Raw genomic sequence first — 19,659 nt, forward strand, 5'->3', positions numbered from 1 at the left:
AGGAAGCATAATACATGTCAATATCTCAATTGCTACATAAATAATCGCTACACCCCCACACCTTCTCCCACGCATAAGGATTTATAAGTGGGGCTTTTGACACGGCCAATCGGCCGATGATACGAATGGGGACAGAGGGGGTCAAAAGTGGATTATACATTTCATTTTGCTTATGCCAGTTGTCCCATCAGGTGCTGCAACCGGAGCGGGGCAACCCATTTTACATGTGAAGCCGGCGCAATTTCCCAAGCATGGTATAGTATAAAAAGGTATTGCAGCCCTCTTCTCCCTCATTCTAGAGGATATCACCCACATAAGTTCTCCCAAAATGTTCTCAACGCCCCTTTAGAATTCCCAAACAGCCTAAGGCAAGGTCGAAGGTGCATCGGGGAGGATCTAGTGTGAAGGATCTTGGAATCGTCGCTATTATATCTATCATCTTATTGTATTGATTCTAGAGATTTGTTGGAGGCAGAATTAACCATCATAGAAGTGTAGCTAGTTCTTCAACAAGGTATGTAAGACAACTTTCTTTCCTAGCATGAGTTGGTGTAAGTCTCTCCTTCCCTCTAAAGGATTTCTGTATTTTAAGAATTGGTTTCATGAGTCCTTCTCAGTGACATTGTTCTTGTTCCAGTACATCCTTGTCAGTGGCATTCCTTCCAAAGTCTAAGATGTTCCAAGTTGGTATCCTGAGGTCGGAATGTAGGATTCATTCCGAGTTTAACCTTAATATCTCTTAAAATTAATCATGCATTGCACTTTTATGTATATCTATCTATTTTACTTCACCAAGCCGTGCTATAGACGGTCGGGTACGACACTTATTGTGCAACCACTGATCAGTTGAGTATGATGTGAAATGTTACAGAGCCATTGTGTGGCCGGGTATGATCGAGTCCTCTAAGAGGCCGGGTACGGAGTGATGTGATATGAAAGATTGCCGAGCCCTTGTATGGCAGGGTACGACCAAGTCCTTTGGAGACCAGGTACGCCAAGTTTTGTTAAGATCGGGTACAAGCGAGATCCTTGAGGCCGAGTACAATGTAATAATAATATAAGACTTTACCGAGTCCTCTTCGAGGCCGGGTACTATATGAAGTAATACGCCCCCAAATAGTGGCCGAGTAATATTGTATTATAATTATAATCAATGCATAGTCTCCATGAGTGCCCTAACCCTTTATAAAGCTTGCATATTTTTAAGTCTTATGGTTTCCACAATTTACGCCCGCGGTGGCGTATCTTCGATATTCAGGTTAAAATCATGTATTCATATCTCTTACGATCATGTCTTTGAATTTCCTACCTTCTCAGTCTTACATACTTGGTACATTTTCCGTACTGACGCCCCATTTTCTTTTGGGCATTATGCGCATGCCCACAAGTGCAAATAGACTTGGTGATGCCCCTCCTCAGTAAGTGCACGATTTAGATGATTGGTTGTCGCTCTCCATTTCTCCGGAGTAGTTTCTCAAAAGTCGATAGGTACTAAAGTATATGTTCCAATCATTTTGGGTACGGTGGGGCCCTGTCTCGACCAAGTTGCATATAAGTATATTTCTTTTGGTACTCTTAGAGGCTCGCAGACTAGAATTTGGTTGTATGTAAAAAGGTGGATAATGGCTGTTTAGGTACAATTATAAATATGTATACAATGTTAGTGTTTCTTTTGCAAGTCATCTATACACATCTTAAATTTCCAATATTACTACTTGGAGGCCTCGTTGGCCCAGGATTTATGATTAAAAATATATAAGCATGGACGTCGGTTCACACAGGCCTTCGGGAGTCGTGTGCCAATCGTACCTCCCAAGGTTGGGGTATGACAAACTTGGCATCAAAGCAGGCCAGTCAGGGAGTCTGCAAGACGTATCTAGTATGGTCTTGTTTATGGGTATGTCGTACACCATACTTATAAATAGGAGGCTACATGATATCTAGGATGAATACCCTTCTTTATGATCTAGATCATGCAATAGAGCTGAGTCATAAGAATTAGCTTCTCACCCATATCTTGTTTATGCTTATAGCAATGCCTACCACGAGATGTTAGACAATTATTCAGGGATTGAATGAAGAAGTAGGAGAAGGTACCAGTCAGGTTCCACTTACCCCTATGGGTGAACATGGACCATACGATGAGGCTGGTACTCAGGTCTCGAAGACAGCACCACCAGCCCCGGGACAACATAGAGAAGCTAATGTACCTCATATTCCTCTTCCGATTGTTTTTGAATAGGATTTAGATATGAGAAGTGCAGTGCAGTTGTTGACTCGATTAGTGGCCTCTCAAGCCCAATATCAGGCCACTTCCACCTTAGCTAGATTCGTTAGTACGAGAGTTCGGGATTTCATAAATTTGGACCCCCCGGTATTCATACTAACGGATCCAAATAAAGATCCCTAATTTTTCTAGATCAAATGCAGCGGACTTTACGAGTTATTCATGCCACTGATACTGAGTCCGTAGCACTTGACTCTTACAGATTGCGGGATATAGTTGGGACTTGGTATGAGACTTGGGACCAGTCTAGGGGATTATTTGCCGCAGCAGCAGGGTAGAGAGAATTTTCTGAGGCATTCTTGCAGCAGTATCTGCCCGTTGAACTCTGCCGATCAAGGAAAGATAGATTTTTACGGTTGGAGCAAGGTAATATGAGTAACCGAGAGTATAGCATGAAATTTAACTCCTTGGCTAAGTATGCTCCCTCAGCGGTGGCTGAGATGAGTGATCGGGTACATCGATTTATGGGCGGTTTGGGACCATATCTGATAAATGAATGTACCATAACTTCTTTAAATCTGATAATGAATATAGCTCATATTCAAGCTTATGCACAGAGCTTGGAGGATCGAAAAAGGCAACAGCGGGCTGCTCGAGAGCATGATCGGAGCCAACATAAGAGAGCTCGATCTACAGGTGATATGGGAGAATCAGGAGGTGAGTTTAGACCTCCGTTTCCTCGGCATCCTTCTCACCTCGAGGCTAGTGCGACATCATAGTTCTAGGGTCAGTACCATGATCGGATCACCTACTCCGGTCAAGGTCCGAACCCTCGAGGACATAGCTCACAATATAGTGGATACCCTAGTAAGATGAAGCCCCTGGTGCCATATTATGGCCGATGTGGTAGGAATCATATTGGTCATTATTGCCAGGTTTCAGACTTGTGTTATTCTTGTAGGCAGCCCAGTCATATCATACGCTTTTGTCCAGTTAGAAATGTGGGTGGCGCGATGCCGCCAACGGTACTTGCAACAACTTCTTTGTCGATAGCGAATCCTCATGAGCAAGGTATGCAACCTTCAGTGGGGAGAGGTAGAGATAGAGGTGGAATGACCAGCTCGGGTGGACAACAACAGAATCGCATCTATGCATTGTCAGGACGACAGAACCTAGAGTCATCACTGGACGTGATTATAGGTATACTAACCGTATTCTCCATTACTATGTATGCATTGATCTATCCGGGTTCCACGTTGTCGTATATTTCCCCATTTGTTGCTAGTAATTGGTAATGTACCCGAATGGTTACAACAATCATTTGAAGTATACATGCCCAAGGGTGAGTCCATGGTAGTTAGGCGAATATATCAAGATTGTGATGTGATGATTTATGATCACCATACCTTAGCTGATTTGAATGAGTTATAGATGATAGAATTTGATGTTATTATGGGTATGGATTGGCTAGACTCTTGCTATGCTAAGGCGTATTGTTGGATAAAAGTTGTTCACTTTAACTTTCAGGGAGAGCCTGTTGTCGAATGTAAGGGTGGTGTGGCAGCGCCAAGAGGAAAGTTTATTTCTTACCTTAAGGCTCAAAAGATGATCAAGAAAGGGTGTTTCTATCATTTGGTGTGAGTGATGCAAGCGGAGGCAAAGCCTCCAACACTTCAATCGATTTCGATTGTTAATGAATTTCCTGATGTATTCCCTGACGATCTCCTGGGTATTCCACCCGAGAGAGAGATTGAGTTTGCCATCGATGTACCACCCGATATGCAACCAATATCTATTCCTCCGTACATGATGGCTCATGCCGAGTTGAAGGAACTAAAAGAAAAGTTGAAGGACCTTCTTGATAAGGGCTTTATCCGACCCAGTATTTCCCTGTGGGGAGCCCCAGTACTATATTTTTGAAATAAAGATGGTTCATTGAGTATGTGTACTGATTATCGACAGTTGAATAGTGTGACCATTAAGAACAAGTATTTGCTCCCCAGAATCGATGATTTGTTTGATCAATTGCAATGCGCTATTTTTTGAAGATCGATATGAGATCTGGGTATCATCAGTTAAGAATTACGGAAGAAGAAGTTCCAAAGACAGTCTTTCAGACCAGTTCTGGCCATTACAAGTTTCTCATCATGTCCTTTAGACTAACCAATGCACCAACAGCCTTCATAGATCTGATGAATTGGGTGTTCAAACCATTTCTGGATATTTTTGTGATCGTATTCATAGATGATATTTTGGTGTATTCTCGATCAGAAGCAGAACACACATAGCAATTACAAAAGGTCATATGCACGCTCCGGGATGACAAGTTATATGCTACGTTTCCCAAGTGCGAGTTCTGGCTGAACTCGGTGGCTTTTATTAGGCACATAACATCGAGTGAGGGTATAAAAGTTTATAGTCAAAAGGTCGACATAGTCAAGGATTGGCCAAAGAATACGATCCCTACGGAAGTGTGCATCTTGTTGGGCCTAGGCGGCTCCTACCGAAGGTTTGGGGAAAATTTCTCGTCTTTAGTTACTCCGTTAACAAAGTTGACGCATAAGGCAGCAAACTTTTGGTGGACCGATGTTTGTGAGAAAAGCTTCCAAGAGTTAAAGGACAAGTTAACCTCGGCGCCAGTTCTAACCCTTCCTGAAGGACCCGAGGGGTACGTTATAAATTGTGATGCTTCTAGAGTGGGATTGGGAACTATTTTAATGCAACACGGGAGACGTAACGATCGGGATGGTCGTTTTGAGTATTGTAGCATTGTTTACCCATTTATCGCTTCTTCTATATTTAATTATGGTTATGTGACTTGTTGGGGTGGTTGGTTTGGTTCCGGAGATGTTTCAGAGTGAAATAGGACACTTAGTCCCAAGGTTGAAGGCTTAAGTTGAAAGAGTTGATCGGAGTTTGACTTTTGTGTAGACGACTCTGGAATGCAGTTTTGATGGTTACGATAGCTTTGTATGGTGATTTTGAACTTAGACGTATGTCTGTATGTTGATTTGAGGTCAGTAGGTCATTTTGGCTTGACTTGGCGAAAGTTGGGAAGTTGATGGTTTGTAAGGTTGAGAAGTTTGACCGAGAGTTAATTTTGTTGATATCGGGTTTGAATTTTGGTTTTGAGAGCTGGAATAGGTCTGTTATGTAATTTATGACTTGTGTGCAAAAATTGAGGTCAATCGGAGTTGGTTTGGTATGATTCGACATTAGTTTTAGAAGCTAGAAGTTCTTAAGTTCATTAGGCTTGGATTGGGGTGCAATTCGTGATTTCGGTGTTGGATGATGTGATTTGAGGCTTCGACTAAGTTCGTATCCCATTTTAGTACTTGTTGGTATGTTTGGATGGGGTCTCGATGGCCTCAGGTGTGTTTCGGATCAAGTGCGGACTCACTTTGGACTTTATTTGATTGCTGATGTTTGTGCTTCTGGTTTCCTTTTTCGCGATCACGAGGAGAGGGACGCGAGTTCTATGCGATCGCATGGTTAAGGCTGCGATTGTGAAGCCTTGAGGGAGTTGTATTATGCGTTTGTGTGAGAGGAGACGCATTCGAGGAGAAGGAAGAGGAGGTCTGTGATTTCCATGCGTTGTTCAGCGCGATCGCATGAGGCTGTCCGCGATCGCGTAGGGCAGGGAAACTATTCACCGTATTCGCGACTTGGAGTGTGCGTTTGCATAGAAGGTTTTTGGCTACTGAAGGATTTGTTCTTCGCGATCGCATGGAAAATTCCGTGATCGCGTGGGAAATTGCGCGATCGCATAGTATAATCACTGAGTAGAAGATATTTAATTCCAAATCGAGGGTTAGAGTACCATTTTCATATTGTGAGTTGTAGAGCTCGATTTCGGGCGATCTTGGAAGCGGTTTTCATGCCTTGGATCGGGGTAAGTGTTTTTGACTTGGATTTGTTAATATTTCATGATTCTATCTTCGTTTTTAGCATTTAAATAGTGAATTAAAGTGAAGAAACGGGGGATTTTGTGAAGACTTTTCAAAAATACAAAATTGGAGGTTTGAAGGTCTATTTGAGATCGGAATTGAATGATTTTGGTATGGTTGGACTCGTAATTGAATGTGTGTTCGGATTTTATTAATTTTGTTGGGTTTCGAGGTGTGGACCCGGGGTTGAATTTTTGATTTTTGATAAAGAACAAAAGTTTATTGTTTGAAGTTATTTCCTATGGCATTATTTATTGATATTGAGTTGTTTGTTACTAGATTCGAGACGTTTGGAGGCCAATACTGTAAGGCCCCGTAAAATCTCGTCAAGGAATTTATGGTTTCGTGGTGCCGAGGTAGGCCTATGTATTTGAGGATTACAGACTTTTTGGGTTGAAGAATGCTCTGAGGAGTAGATGGAAATTTTTGATAGAATAAGGCAATTCTGCGATCTGTTTCGCGATCGCAGAACCGTTTCGCGGGATGCATAATCATTACAGAGTTGAGCAGAAAGTTGTTAAATTTTGAAGGTCATTTTTCGGTCCATTCTGCGATCGCATATCTATTTCGCGGTCCGCATTTTCCGTCGCAGTTTTGGCACAAAGAATTTTGTTGGGTCATTATACGGTTTAATCTGCGACAACAAAAGTGGTCTGCAGACCGCAGACCTGTCGCAGATCGGTCCAGACCAGCCCAGTTCTTAGCATCATTGTCGCGGCCCATTTTGCAGGTCGCATATCAATTATGTGGTCCATTATGCGACCGCAGACCTGAGTTCGGAGGGTCGATTTTCCTATTTTTCTAACCCAACCCAATTTTAATGAATAGCCTTTGGGGCTTATTTTGGAATGATTGTATGATGATTTTAGAGAGAGGTAAGAGCATTTTAAAGAGAGAATGAGGAAATCTAGCATTCTAATCATCCAATCCTGTACCAACCTTCAAAAATCAAGGAAGTCAATCACTAGATTATCATCTATCCGAGTAAGTCCTACTCCTAAGCTTTCATGCAAGAGGTTATGAGTTCTAGTGTATTGTGGGGATAGAAATAGGTCATGCATGTGACAACGGGTTGTAGTATGTGGGGTAATGAACCATTTTGGGTAGTTATTGTTGCAATTGGTTGAGGGAGGAAGGGATTACCATTGTAGGGCTTCGTAGTCTATCTTGCATGCTAGGTGTTTGAAAATATTCCTAGAAGAGTTACACCATGGGAATCCTTCTAATTATTAACTGATTTTCGCTATCTTCCTATAGATTATTATTGCTAGAAGTGTGGGGCGTTGTAGTAACTTAAGGAAAGCTCAAATAAGGTATGTTGGCTAAACTACTCTCTTAGAAATAAATTCCATGATGTTCCCATAAGTTTCAAGTATGGTTGGCTCAAGTTCCTTATTCCCAAAATTCGATTGTCCCAAGTAAGCAAAGTGTCAAGAATTATGTATTCAAAAATATGTTCCAAATGTTCCTATCACATTATGTTATCCTTCGGGAATGTGTTCAAGAATGATATGTATATTAAAATGTTATGGCTTTGAGTCGTGTTTCAAATGAAAGTCCATTATGCTCAACTTAGAGAGAATACTCAGTGCGTCTAAAACTCATATTGCTCATATATATTAATTAAGGCCTTGATTTCGAATGTTCATATTGTTGATAATCTATAAAGATGCTTGAAAGTGAAAGAAGTGAGTTAGGGGTATAAAGTGTGGTCAACGTACCAAGGATGAAAATTATATTTGTGGCCAATAGTGCCAAGGAAATGAAGTAATGTGAGAAATGTTATGAAATGAGCCTTGATTCAGCTGTTCCAAATTGACTCCAAAAATAGATATGCCTAAAAGCTTATGTACTCAAGTCATGCCCAAATGTGGTTATTTTAACTAATGTTATGCTTTGTAAATATTTCCAATGTGTTTTGAGCTCTTATATATTCATGAGTTGAAATTGTGTCCCTTTTGGGAAAAAGTATTTGAAGAATAAATGATGTGTTACTCGGTTATGATTTTAACTTGGGTTTCGATTTTCAACCATTCTACTCCATTTCTTGGAAAGGAATCCATTGTATTTAAAGTTTTCATTACTAATGAACCTAAAGTTGTGATTTTCGGAATATTCTATTTGTTGATATTTGTGATGATAATCCTTGTAAGTAAAGAAATGAAAGTGTGGAATATAAGATACGGCCACCGTGGCTTAGGATGAAGAATCATAAGTATGGCCAAGAGAGCCAATGTGATTTTAGGCCTTCAGGAGGCTTTGGCCTAGATTTGGAAGTATGTACTAGCCTTGCACAGGAAGCTTCAGTTCCAGCTGCACCAGCCATTTCTCAGGCCGGGGGAGGTGCTTAAACTCCTACCGCACGTACTCCAGAGCAGGTAGCTCAAGGACTCCAGACACCGGGGGTATTACCAGCCCAGCCGGTTGCTGCTACTCGAGCCGAGGTTGACCCACCTATGAGTGATGAGGAGCAAAAGAGACTAGATAAGTTTGGGAAGCTTAAGCCTCCAGAGTTCAGCGGGGAGGAGTCAGAGAAGGCCCAGGATTTCCTAGATCGGTGTCAGCAAATTCTTCGCACATCGGGTATTTTGGAGACTAGTGGAGTTATATTTACCATTTTTTAGCTGACTGGGAGAGCCTACCGATGGTGGAAGGCCTATGAGTTGAGAAGGCCAATTTGCATAGTGCCACTTTAATGGCATGCGTTATCCATTCTCTTTATAGAGAAGTTTGTTCCACAGACCCGCAGGGAGGAGCTGCTTAGAGATTTTGAGCTGCTATGCCAAGGATATATGATTATGAACCAGTATGAGATGAGATTCGTAGATTTGGCCTGTCATGCTATATGGTTGGTTCCCATAGAGAGAGAGGATCAGGAGGTTCATTGATGGCCTCAACTATGGCCTACGTTATAGTTTGGCCCGAAAGGCCGAGACAGATGCTAGGTTTGACCAGGTGGTCGAGATTTCTAGGCATTTGGAGTTTGTTCGCAGGCTTGAGCAAGAGGGCAAGAGGCCCCGTAGTTTTGGTGGTTTTAGTGGTACCTCGTCTGGAGGTCATTCATATCACAGCAGAGGTCGTCCTTACATGCCCGCTCAGATGGCTCGTTCGGTTCATTGTAGCACATCAGCTAGTCATGGTTCATACAGTGCTCGCACGAATCAGTCATCTTTTTGTTCCCTCTCAGCGCAGAGTTCATCATGTGCTCTATCAGTTCAGGGTTCGTCTGTACCGGTTCCTTCCAGTGGTTATTCCAATTCTCGGGTCCGATACAGGCCCCACCACCATTTACGGCTCGAGGTTGTTATGATTATGGAGAGTTGGGGTATGTGAGGAAGTATTGTCCCTGTCACTATAGAGGTCCAGTGCAGTAGGGAGGCTAGTCTATGACCCCTGCACTAGTTACTACACCACCCGCTCAGCTAGCTCGGGGTGGAGGTCGTACGGGTTGAGGTCACCCCAGAGGGAGGTCAGACATGTGGTGGTCAGGCTCGATGTTATGCTTTTCCTGCCAAGCCAGAGGCAGTTGCTTTAGATGCAGTGATCACAGGTACTGTACAGTATGCCACATGGATGCTTCCATATTATTTGATCTTGGTTCCACTTATTCATATGTATCATCATACTTTGCTCATTATTTGGATATGCCCCGTGATTCCTTTGTTACACATGTTCATGTATCTATGTTGGTGGTGGATTCTATTATTTTGGACTGTGTATATCGGTCGTGTGTGGTTACTATTAGGAGATTAAAGATGAGAGTTAATTTTCTACTACTTAGTATGGTTGATTTTGACGTGATTCTAGGCATGGATAGGTTGTCACCATGTCATGCTATTCTGGATTGTCACGCTAAGACCGTGACGTTGGAGATGCTGGGATTGCCTAGGATTGAGTGGAGAGGTTCTTTGGAATTTGTTTCTGGTAGAGTGATTTCATATTTGAAAGTCCAACGGATGGTTGGGAAGGGATGATTTACATATTTGGCCTTTGTAAGGGATGTTGGTGCTGATACTCTTGCCATTGAGTCTATTCCGGTAGTGTGAGATTTTCTGGATGTGTTTCCTGCAGACCTACCGGGCATGCTACCCGACATGGACTTTGGTTTTGGTATTGAGTTGGTGTCGGGTACTCAACCCATGTCTACTCCTCCGTATAGTATGGTGCCAGCAGAGTTGAAGGAATTGAAAGAACAGCTTTAGGAGCTTCTTGATAAAGGGTTCATTAGGCCTAGTGTGTCGCCTTGGGGTGCACCAGTTCTTTTTGTGAAGAAGAAGGATGGTAAATTGCGGATGTGCATTGATTATAGGCAGTTGAACAAAGTTTCAATTAAGAAGAAGTATCATTTACCACGTATTGATGACTTATTTGACTAGCTTCAGGGAGCTAAAGTGTTCTCTGAGATTGATTTGAGGTCGGGGTATCACCAGTTGAAGATTTGGGATTATGATATCCTGAAGATGGCATTTAGGACCAACTACGGCCACTACGAGTTCCTTGTGATGTCTTTTGGGCTGACCAATGCCCCAGCATCATTTATACATCCGATGAATAATATATTCCAGCCATATCTTGATTATTTTGTTATAGTATTCATTGATGATATACCGGTGTACTCACATAGCCAGGAGGAGCATGCGCATCATCTGAGGATTGTACTACAAATGTTGATGGAGTAGAAGCTTTATGCTAAATTCTTCAAGTGTGAGTTCTGGCTTGATTCTGTGGCATTCTTGGGGCACGTGGTGTATAATGAGGGCATCAAGGTAGATGCGAAGACGATTGAGGTAGTTTAGAGTTAGCCCAGATCATCTTCAGCTACTGAGATTCAGAGTTTTCTTAGCTTGGCTGAATATTATCGCTGTTTCATGGAGGGATTTCTCGTCCATTATTGTACCTTTGACTAGATTGACCCAGAAGGGTGCCCCATTCAGGTGGTCTGATAAGTGTGAGGAGCGATTTTAGAAGCTCAAGACTGCCTTGACCACATGCTCAGTTCTAGTTTTGCCTTCAGCATCGGGTTCCTATACTATGTATTGTGATGCTTCTCGGATTGGTATTTAGTGTGTGTTGATGTATGAGGTTAAAGTGATTGCTTATGCTTCACGCCAGTTGAAGCCCCATGAGAAGAACTATCACGTTCATTCTTTAGAGTTGGCTGCCATTGTTCATGCATTGAACATTTAGAGGCATTATCTCTACGGTGAGTCTTGTGATGTATTTACCGATCACCAGAGTTTACAACACCTGTTCAAGTAAAAGGATCTAAATTTGAGGCAGCGGAGATGGTTGGAGCTCTTAAAAGACTATGATATTTACCATTTTGCATCATCCCGGGAAGGCCAATGTGGTGGTTGATGCCTTGAGTAAAAAGGCGGTGAGTATAGGTAGCCTTTCATATATTCCTGTTGGTGAGAGGCTGCTTGCAGCCGATGTTCAGGCCTTGGTCAATCAGTTCGTGAGGTTATATTTCGGAGCCTAATCGAGTTCTAGCTTGCGTGATTTCTGGGTCTTCCTTATTTGAGCACAGCAGAGACTGTCGGAATGACGACTCCTATTTGCTTGTCCTTAAGGACACGGTACATCACGGTGATGCCAAGGAGGTTTCTATTAGAGATGATGGGATGTTGCGGATGCAGGGTCGGATTTGTGTGCCCAATGTGGATGGGTTACGTGAGTAGATTCTTGAGAAGGCCTACAATTTGCGGTATTCCATTTGTCCAGGTGCCGTAAAGATGTATCAGGACTTGAGGCGGCACTATTGGTGGAGGAGAATGAAGAAATATATAGTAGAGTATATGGCTCGGTTCTTGAACTGTCAGCAGGTGAAGTATGAGCATCAGAGGCCGAGCGGTTTGCTTCGGAGACTTGAGATTCCTGAGTGGAAATGGGAGTGTGTTACTATGCAGTTCGTTGTTGGGCTCCCACGGACTTTGAAGAAATTTGATGCTATTTGGGTGATTGTGGACCGGTTGACTAAGTCCACACATTTCATTCCGGTTGTGACTACCTATTATATGGAGCAGTTGGCTGAGATCTATATCCGCGAGATGTTCTCCTTCACGGTGTGCCGGTGTCCATTATTTCTTATTGGGACACATAGTTCACATCGCAGTCTTGGAGGGTAGTGCAACGAGAGTTGGGCACACGGGTTGAGTTGAGTACATCATTCCACCCCTAGATGGACGGACAGTCCGAGCCCACCATTCAGATATTGGAGGATATGCTACACGCTTGTGTTATGGATTTCGGAGCTTCTTGGGAGCAGTTTCTACCGCTTGTAAAGTTTGCCTACAATAACAGCTATTAATCGAGTATTCAGATGGATCCTTATGAGGCCTTATATGGGAGGCGGTGTCGTTCTCCAGTGGGTTGGTTTGATCCGGGAGAGGCTAGGTTGTTGGGTACTGATTTGGTTCAGAAAGCCTTAGAGAAAGTCAAGTTGATTCAGGATCGGCTTCACACAACACAGTCTAGACAGAAGAGTTAGGCTGATCGGAAGGTTCGTGATGTTACATATATGGTGGGAGAGAAGGTATTGCTCAGAGTATCTCCCATGAAGGGTGTGATTAGGTTCGGGAAGAAGGGCAAGCTGAGCCCTCGATATATTGGTCATTTTGAGGTGCTTGAGAGGATTGGAGAGGTGGCCTACAAGCTAGAATTATCACCTAGTTTATCGGGTGTTCACTCAGTGTTTCATATTTCTATGATCTGGAAGTATTATGGAGATTCGTCTCATGTTTTGGATTTCAGCACGGTTTAATTAGATGGGGATTTGACTTATGATGTGGAGCCGGTGGCCATTTTGGATCGGCAGGTTGTGAAGTTGAGATCAAAGAATATAGCTTCAGTGAAAGTTCAGTGGAGAGGCCAGCCAGTCGAGGAGGCTACTTGGGAGACCGAGCTAGAGATGTGGTAGCAGCTATCCACACCTATTTGAGACTCCAAGTATGATTCTAGACCCGTTTGAGGACGAATGTTTGTTTGAGAGGGGAAGAATGTCACGACCCGACCGACCATTTTGAGTATTATAGCCATGTTTCCCTATTTATCACTTCTTCTAAGTTTAATTATGGTTATGTGACTTGCCGGGGTTGTTACTTTGTTTCCAGGGATGATTCGGAGTGAAATGGGACACTTAGTCCCAAGGTTGAAGGCTTAAATAGAAAGAGTTGACCGGAGTTTGACTTTTATGTAGACGACTTCGTAATGGAGTTTTGATGGTTCTGATAGCTTCATATGGTGATTTTGGACTTAGGCGTATGTCCGGATATTGATTTGGAGGTCCGTAGGTCATTTTGGCTTGAATAGGCGAAAGTTGGGAAGTTGAAGGTTTGGAAGGTTAAAAAATTTGACTGAAAGTTGATTTTGTTGATATTGGGCTCAGATTGTTGTTCAGAGAGTTGGAATAGGTCCGTTGTTTCATTTATGATTTGTGTGCAAAATTTGAGGTCAATCGGAGTTGGTTTGGTATGATTCGACATTAGTTTTAGAAGCTAGAAGTTCATAAGTTCATTAGGCTTGGATTGGGGTGTAATTCATGATTTTCGGTGTTGGCTGATGTGATTTGAGGCTTCGACTAAATTTGTATCGTGTTTTAAGACCTGTTTGTGTGTTTGGATGGGGTCCCGGGGGCCTCAAGTGCATTTCGGATCAATTTCGTACTCACTTTGGACTTTATTGAATTGTTGATGTTTGTGCTTCTGGTTTCCTCTTTCGCAATCACGAGGAGAGGGACGCGATCCCGGAGGGTAAGGTTTGAAAGGTGGGAATTGTTTCTATGCCATCGCATGCTTAAGGGTGCGATCGCAAAGCCTTGAGGGATGTGTTACACGATCGTGTGAGAGGAGATGCGTTCGCGAAGAAGGAAGGGGAGGCCTGGGATTTCCACACGTTGTTCAGTACGATCGTGTGAGGTTGTCCACGATCGCGTAGGTCAGGGAAATTAGTCACCACGTACCTGGAGTGTGCATTCACATAGAAGGTTTTTGGATACTGAATTTTTTGTTCTTCACGATCGCATGGGAATTTCCGCGATCGCATAGTGTAATCACTGGACATCAGATATTTAATTAGAGTACCATTTTCATATTTTGAATTGTATAGCTCAGCTTTGGGCAATCTTGGAGGGGATTTTCATGTCTTGGGTCAGAGTAAGTATTTTTTACTTGGATTTGTTAATATTTCATGATTCCATATTTGTTTTTAGCATTTAAATAGTGAATTAAAGTGAAGAAATGGGGGATTTTATAGAAACTTTTCAAAAAAGAAATATGGAGGTTTGAAGGTTGATTTGAGGTCAGAATTGGATGATTTTTGTATGGTTGGACTCGTAATCGAATGGGTTATTCGGATTTTATGAATTTTATCGGGTTCCGGGGCATGGACCCGGGGTTGACTATTTGGGTTGACTTTTTGATTTTTGATAAAGATTGAAACTTTATTGTTTGAAGTTGTTTCCTACGGCATTATTTGTTGATATTGAGTTGTTTGTGACTAGATTCGAGTTGTTTGGAGGCCGATACCCGTGTGAAAGGCTTGATGAAGTTGTGATTTGCACGGTTTGAGGTAAGTAACACTTCTAAACTTAGATTTAAGTATATTTAACCCTAAGGACTACGTTATGTGAAAGATATTGGGGTGACGTATGCGCTTGGTGACAGGCGTGTGTGAGTGGAACGATTTGTTCATAGTTTGGGGAGGCCTTTAGGCTAATACCGGGTTAGTTTTATCTATCATAGCATGTTATCCCCCACGTCCCCTCTACTTATTTGATTAGTTGAACTATGAATCATGTTAGACGTCATGTCTAGGCTACGTGCTAACTGTTTGAGACTTGATAGGGCTATTCTTGCAATTTCTAAGTTATATATCTTATTTGCACACTTGATCTCAGTCATAATACTATATCTGTGTATGATACCTCTGTCTTAGTACTTCTTATCTAATTACTCACATGTTGCTGATATCGCTTAAAGGTAAAACTATTTAATTGAATATTTGAGATGTGCTCATCTGAGAGTTGAATGGTAAATGACTGAGTTTGGGCCGTAGAGCCAATTTGGTACTAATTTTGAGGTGACATGTATGCCATGTCCATATTTGACTGACCCAATATACTCAATAAGTAACAACACTAACCTTGGGTTGAAAGCCATGACGAGCTTAGAACAATAGTCAAATGCCAGTACCAATAACCGATAACAATTCAGAACATATAGTATGAACCATAGAAACAGTAAACCAATGATATCAAGTACAACTCGTTCTCATTTCAAGAATTTAGGCCTGCTTTCAAGTAAAACAGTTTAAAACCCAACACGGATAAAGTAGGTCAATTACCAGTTAGCATGAGGAAAGTACATCTTTATGCCTACATGTTAAGCAAACACATAAATCAACAGTATCACAGCAGATCATCAATAGTATTTACACCTAGCACTGTACGGGTGCGTGGCATAACTCCCCATCATCAAGAAGATATATGAATCACTATGCATGTGCCCCACTACTGGCATGTAAGACTCCGGAGGGCAGGATCCTTCCCAAGCGCTAATTATAATCACTTAGCCTAATAATGAGGCATGGTGCACGCATCGGTTGTACTCATACTACACTCTGCACTTCATGTGTAGATCCAGGTACATCCGGCCGAGGTGATTTTCAGGCTTGAGTTGTGCCAACTATTTGGGAGACTACGAGGTAGCTACCATACCGTCTGCAGTCCTTGAAGTTCCTTTCCTGTTATCTTTATCTTTACTGTTTCTCATGTTCAGATAGTTGTATTAGAGGATTTATTTCATACCTTGTTATTCTGTAGTGCTCTTGTACGTGTTGACACCAGATTTTGGGGTTGAGTTGTAGTAGCATTTTGACTATATTCTCAATTATGTTATGACATTCTTTCGATGTTGAGTTATTAGACCATGTTATCTCATTTTCATTGTTAATCATTTGATTGTTGGCTTACCTAGCGGGTTGGGTTAGGTGCCATCACGACTTGTGGATTTTGGGTCCTGACAAGAGAGTTGTTTCTTATGCTTCGAGATAACTAAGGAAGCATGAGTAGAATTACCCAACTCACGACTTGGAGCTAGCAGCTGTTTTATTTTCCATGAATATGTGGTGTCACCGTTTGTATGGAGTTCATCTTGACATATTCACCGATCACAATAGCTTGCAATACATATTCAAGAAAATGATTTAAATCTGAGGCAATGAAGATGGCTCGAATTATTGAAAGATTATGATATTGATATTTTGTACCACCCCGGGAAGTCAAATGTTGTAGCTGATGCATTAAGTCAAAAATCCATGGGAAGTCTGTGACATGTGGAAAAGCATAATCTTGATATGACAAAAGACTTGTACCGGTTGGCCAATTTAAGTGTACGATTACTAGACACTGGTGGCGGGGGATCTATAGTTCAGAACGTTGCCGAATCCTTGCTAGTAGCTGAAGTAAAAGCACGACAATTTGATAATCCATCTTTGATGAAAATTAAAGAGAGCGTTCCCTCTTAAAGGAAGCACGTGTTCAAGCTATCCAAGGATGGAGCCCTTAGATACATGGACCAGTTGTGCATACCCGATGTCGGGGAACTCTAAAAGCAGATCATGGTGGAGATTCATCATTCTTGGTATTCTATTCATCCGGGGTCGACCAAAATGTATCACGACCTTTGGCAGCTATATTGGTGGAACGGCATAAAGAGAAACATTGCTGAATACACCTCTTAGTGTCCAAATTTCTAACAAGTAAAGGTGGAACACCAGAAACCATGAGGGTTGCTGCAAAATATGGAAATCCCGACCTGGAAATGGGAGGTGATCAACATGGATTTTGTTAACAGATTACCACGATCACGTCGAAGGTATGATTCCATATGCGTCATCGTAGATCGACTCACCAAGTCAATTCATTTCCTACTAGTGAAGACTACTTTCTTGGCTGAAGATTATGCTAAGCTATACATTAAGGAGATAGTTCTACTCTATGGGGTTTTCCATCATATCAGACAGAGGTTCCCAATTTAAGGCTAATTTTTGGAGATCCTTCAAAAAGGATTGGGTAAAAGGAACAAACAGCTTTTCATCCCCAAACAGACGGCTAGGCCAAACACACTATTCTCAAATGCTCAAGGACATGTTACGAGCCTGTGTTTTGGTTTTCAAAAGAAATTTGGAGGATCATCTACCACTCATCAAACTTTATTAAAACAATATCCACCATGCTAGCATTCAGATGGCACCATATGAGGCCCTATACAATATGTGCCCGGTAAATGGATGGTGTCGAGCCCCAAGGGCTCGGGTGAGTTTCGGACGTGTTTAAGATTAGTTTGAACTCATTTTTAGGTTGCTGGTGTGCTGGTACTCCAGTTATCACTATTGCAATCACCAGCATCGCAATTGCGAAGTAGGAACGGGAAGGCTCAGGTATCGCAATTGCGAAGAAAGGCGTGGGCTGGGTAAGGTCGCATTTGCAGAAGTGACAGACTTCGTATTTGCGAAGTCGGTGTCATATTTGCGATATCTCCTTGGGTTGTCAATCGCCGCACTTGCGAGTTATTGTTCCCACTTGCGAGGATTCGCAATTGTGACTCCTGCACTTGAACATAAGGGCTGAAAAATGGGACTTAGCCTCATTTTTCATATTTTAGAACCCTAGACTCGGTAGGAGGCAATTTTGAGGAGGGATTTTTACCTACAACTATTGGGTAAGTGATTTTGATCAATTTGAAATTATATTACATGATTATTTAGGAGATTTAACCTCTAATCCATGGAATTTGAAGAGAATTTTTTGGGAATTTTGTCTATATTTTGAAAAATAAAAACTTGAAATTTGAGAGCCGAATTGGACTCGAATTTAAAAACAAAACATATATATTGACTCGTAGGGTTATGGATAGTCGAGACCTACCCTTGGACTCGAGTTTTGACCGGGCGATCCCAGGGTTAACTTTTGTTGACTTTTAGGTAATTGTGTAAAGATCTTAGCTTTATTTATCGAAATTGGTTCTCTTGCATTGTTTGATGATATTAAGTCATTTTTTATTAGATTTGAGCCGTATAGAGGTGAATTTTAAGGGAAAAGCTATTTTTGAGCGTTGATTTGGCCTAGTTGAGGTAAGTATCTTGCCTAACTTTATGTGGGCAAAACTACCCCTTAGGATTTGGTTTAATTGTACTATTTGAATTATGTGGAAGATGTGTACATGAGGTGACGAGTGTGCGCATGAGCTTATATGTGAAAATTGACCGGTTTAGACTCTTAGGTTACTTATAAGCATTTAATTGAAGTTGCTATTACTTGTTCTATTATTCTCTATTGTCGAGGTTACTCTTATATGCATTTAGTAGTAGTTGTTATTACATTCTATCCATTCCATTGTTGAGTTATTCTCATGCATTTAGCCGTAGTTGCTATTTTATTCTATCTCTTTTATTGTTGAGCTATGTTATGCATTTGAATTGAAGTTGTCAATTTATGAAATACCTTTCATTGTTGAGTTTATTGAAGTTGTAGTTATTGAGAGCTATTAACACGTTTTGTGGTTATTGAGCCGTGGGCTATATGTTATGGTAATATTGGTATTATTATTTTGGCAATGTTGTGGCATATGGGCACGTGTGGTGCGAGTCGATTATTGTGTTGTGATATGATGTGCATGTGGCGGTATAAGGATGGTGATATTGATGCGCATGCGGAGAGATAAGGTGGGACGTATGCGCGTGTTGCAAGTAAGGGAATTACTTGAAGCCAAGCGGCGAGATAAGGGGGTTAAAGCGCATGAAGTTATTTTGGGAAAAACGTTTTTAAAAATAAATGCAAGGCTCATGCGGCGATATAAGGAAGATTGTGATTGTGACTTGTGAAATATAAATATGAGGTGTGGTACCTCGGTGTGATTCTTGTTGCACATTCTATATTGGAACTTCTTGTTGATTTGAACGGTTATTGTTTTTCCTTGATTCATTTCACTTGTATTTAGATTGTATTTGATCATTTGCTGTTTTTGTCATATGTTCACTCTTTGTTGTTGTTTATTGCTTTTACTTCCGTTGTTAACATTATATTGATAATATGCTTTGTTGTCATTTATTTCTATTACTTCTGTTATAAGATCATATTAATATATTTAGATTTTATTTGATAATATGCTACGTTTTTGCATATTTTTGTGCAGGTCCAGGTACTTTTGCCCGTGCCGAACGCCAGTGAGTTGACTCAGACTTTGCGGAGACTTCAAGGTATACCTGCTTGATGTTCACAGACCCCGGAGTCACCTTCTAATCTTATACTACTGTTTCTTTTGTTTTCGAACAATATTATTGCCACGCCCCGACCTCATGGAGCATGACCGGCGCTCAACCGGGATAACCCTGCCGAGCAAGCCTGCTAGATTTCTTTCTACCCAAACTCACCCATGAATAACAAGAAGATATATTTTTATTAATTAGACAATAAGGAGATCATGT

Source organism: Nicotiana tabacum, chromosome 23 (genome assembly GCF_000715075.1).
Source record: "Nicotiana tabacum cultivar K326 chromosome 23, ASM71507v2, whole genome shotgun sequence".
Lineage (NCBI taxonomy): Eukaryota > Viridiplantae > Streptophyta > Magnoliopsida > Solanales > Solanaceae > Nicotiana > Nicotiana tabacum.